Here is a 3,807-nt window from a genome sequence, read left to right as displayed (position 1 = left end):
TGAGTTCTGAGCTTGAGGTTTTCTTCTGGAGTGTTGCTTTTTCTCTGCTGCTGCTTCACAAATCCTGCTGACAGTTACTTTCTTCTTAAAGTTGAAAACTCACTTTTCTTCTTAAATTACTTTCCCTGGGATTGCTTTTATGCACCGTTGTGACTTCTGTGTATTCATGAAATGATCTCTATTGCTGACCACTATGTCATGGGTTGGTTAGTTCAGTTATCTGGATGACTAGCCTCTGATACAGAGTGATTAAACAGTACAGCTTCCATTCTTGTACCAACTGCAATGGTCCCATGTTCCTAACCTTGCCCCTCAACTGAGGTTTGCTAACCCTCAGATTAAGCCATGATCATAAGGGCTCTTGTAGCTTAGTGGTACAGTCACTACCTCTGAACCATGAGGTCTGGGTTCATGTCTTATCTGCTCCAAACTCTGAGGGGTTTCATTGAAAGAATCTAAATTACCATCAGTCATCTGCGTCTAATGAGTGGGACTACAGTGACTTTACTTTTATGTTATGTGTAACCACTAACAGCTTGTGTTACGGGAGAGGACAATCACTAATCCTTCTTTCTAAAAATAGCTTTAATTAAGCTGTTCAGCTACATCATGCCACAATTACAGGACAAATGGGATGTGACTTCAGACCTTCTAGCCCAAAGATAGAAATACTACCACAGCATCACAAAAACTGGATCATCCTATTTATTCTTTTAAACTAAATATGAAAAAGGTTATTCAGCCTCTGGTGGGGTACTCTAATAAAATCTGAAAAGGTAACAGAAACCTCAAATTAAAATATCATTCCCGGGAGTGATGATACACACCATTTGGCAAATTTGAAGAAAATCTACATTGATAATCAATTCCACATTATGACGAACTTTCCATGGTGATCAGATTCTGTGGTAAACCCAGAGCTCTGGTCCAGAGAAAAAGATGCTACCGACTACATCATAAGACTTCTCAATCCTTTTCTCTAGATATTTTCCTAATGAACCTGCTCAGAGATGGTAATGGCACACTTCTGGAGGAAGTGGGACTTGAACCTTGGTCTCCAGGTAGGGACAGTTCACTGCACCACTGGAGCACCTAAATATAAGTAACACTACACAAAGTTGGGTGTAATCCTTTTGTAGGGATCATGCTAACCTTCTCTGTACTGCTCCAAAATTAGTAGTGGTGGAGGATTAACTATAATTATGTCTTAATGAGAAGAGTCACTTGTTTTCCACAATCCTGATGTATTTTATTGCATAATAGCAACAGTACATTAACTAGTTAAGCAGAACTACAAACTACCAGAAGCCAGAAGAGACATGTCTGTCACCATCAAGACCTTAGGCTGGACTCACCAGTTTGCCAGCCAGAACACACAGTGACATCTTTGGATTGGGAGAACTCTAAGTCAATCCCCAATGTTAACCCTTTCAGAACCATTACCATATATAATAACACATGTGTAGCTGAACATTACTGAATTAGAGCCAGGAGTCAGAACATCAGAGCTGACTTCCAGAAGGAAGTTTTGCCAAATTTAAAGTCTATGTCCAGCTAACCCCAGGTGCTAGTGAATGTTTAGCTCCCGTGTTCTGCATGAAAGAGCATGGCAGGAGAAGGTAGGCATTACAAATACCGGCAGCACACTTGAGAGAGCTGTACTTGATATCACCATGTCTCAGGTCAGCAAGCTGCATTGAAGCATTTAATGCAAATGTTGGTCCGACTTCAAAACCTCTTCATCCTTTTGCCAGAGTTGCAGACGATTGACTGGTGATTGGATTGAAACAAAGTCAAAATGACTTTCCGCTGTCTCTTGAGATTCACCATTTTCTGAAATAATATCAGTGTAAATTTCACTGACTTTTCAAAATTGATATTTACTTGCTGATATAACATCTACATTGACACTAATGAGCTTGCTGTCCACATTTGAAATTTGAATTAATTTAACAAAAGCAGCTTTCTACAATTTAGCAATTAAATACAGATGGTTTCAGATAAATTAACTGAACTAATAAAGACATCTTCTCAAGAGAGAGGGAGTTGACCTGCAACAAATTAATGAATTAAATGAAGGAGGGATGAAAAGAAGGCAATAAAAATGTTGGAGGAAATTAAATGTTGCAATTTTTCAAAAGAAAAGGTCATAATGACATCATATCCAGAGGCTTGTAACAAACTAATTAAGTTGAATTGGTCTACTCAAGATCAGGAGCAGTTTGCTGCAAATTACGTATTCTGTAAAAGCTGTCATAACAGAAGGAAATTAAAAGCTAAAGAATAATTCAAAACCATTTAAAAGAAAAAAATAGGCTATATCTCACCACAAAATTGGTGCTGTCACTGGATAGGCAAGTTTGGTCATGACTGAGTTGAGTGATAAGCTTAGGATAACCGAGGACGAGAAATGGATGAAGAGTGATAACTAAAAGGAAGTCACAAATAAGAATCAAAGACAAAAAAATAAATCAGGGATGACAAATGAGTCGGGTAGCTGCAGCAATGGGGAATATATACTCTGTTGCAAAAAAAATGAGAAATGGCTGATATGCATTATATGCAAATTTTTAACATATTTTAATATATTACAGGTAAAATGTTGACACAGATCTTCTATTCTGGATTAGATTACCAACCTGATCAAACGACAAATACAAACAGACTGTTCTTATATTTCTAAGCGATCCTCCAAGGAAAAATCCTTTAGAGTAAATATCGTGCGGGAATTCTCGGACAGAGAGAAGTGGAGAATCCTTGCAGAGGTCTTGAACATTTCAATGGCCAGCTGCTGTATTCCAAGTAGTAAAGAATTCAAATGCTCCAAAGCTTCTTTGAAAAGCCCTGGTGTAAGGGGTATGGATGGGTAAAGAGGTAGGGAGGATGAGATAAGTAGGTCAGGTGGTAGCGTTGTATATGGGTGAAGTGGGCAGGCTCGCAGCTCAGTGAAGTTAGTCGGAGGTAACTAGATTAGGAGTGATTAGTCAGATTGGGTTGGGGTAAATTTGAGTTGGATTGGGGATTAGTCAGGTTATGTCAGAAAGGGACTCAGGTGGTGGAGTCAGGTCAGGTTTGGGGATGTTGAGTTAGGTCGGGAGCTAATCAAGTTGGATCGGGGGTGCCAGGAAGTGGTCAGGTATTTGATGGATGGATCTGTGCTCAGTGTGAATGATTTGGGGGTGGGATATACTGTATAGTTATCCAGGAATTGCATTAGGTTCCTCCCTGCCTAACATTTCCTGGTTAATATCTGGGTAAGTTCATTTGCACAATTCAAAATTTCCAATGTTTTTCCAGAGTTGGAGGTTTTCTTGGAGTCTCCTATACAGAAGGAAAATTGCCTATTGGCAGTTTAAACTCCCTAAGTAATTCAAAAGGAGCAAAAACAGAAATTACTGGAAAAACTCAGTAGGTCTGGCAGCATCTGTGGAGAGAAAGCAGAGTTAATATTTGAAGTCTAGTGACCCTTTTTCAGAGTTCTGAAGAAGAGTTACTGGACCCAAAAGAATAACTCTGCTTTCTCTTCATAGATGCTGCCGGACGTGTTGTGTTTTTCTATTTTTGTTTGTGTTTTCCAGCTCCCACACTTCTTTCACTTTTTTTAATTCAAAAGGAGTCCTTGAATTGGAATGTCTGCGAGATCTTGCAGCACAAACTCTCGAGTATGTAAATCCATAACCATCCAGAGACCAGGGCATCTGGACATGTGAGATAATAAGGTATAGAGCTGGATGACACAGCAGGCCCAGCAGCATCAGAGGAGCAGGAAAGCTGACATTTCGGGCCTAGACCAGAAGGGTCTAGGCC

The 3,807-nt window shown here is 39.6% G+C and overlaps 1 pseudogene; it reads right to left on the bottom strand.

Annotated features, from left to right (window-relative positions):
• Window positions 1-1,094: 1,094 nt before the first annotated feature.
• LOC125487365 lies at window positions 1,095-1,195 on the bottom strand (annotated as a pseudogene).
• Window positions 1,196-3,807: the final 2,612 nt, after the last annotated feature.

The sequence above is a fragment of the Rhincodon typus genome, chromosome 2, assembly GCF_021869965.1.
Source record: "Rhincodon typus isolate 14 chromosome 2, sRhiTyp1.1, whole genome shotgun sequence".
NCBI classification, from domain to species: Eukaryota; Metazoa; Chordata; class Chondrichthyes; order Orectolobiformes; family Rhincodontidae; genus Rhincodon; species Rhincodon typus.
This window is presented reverse-complemented; position numbering and strand designations above follow the sequence as displayed.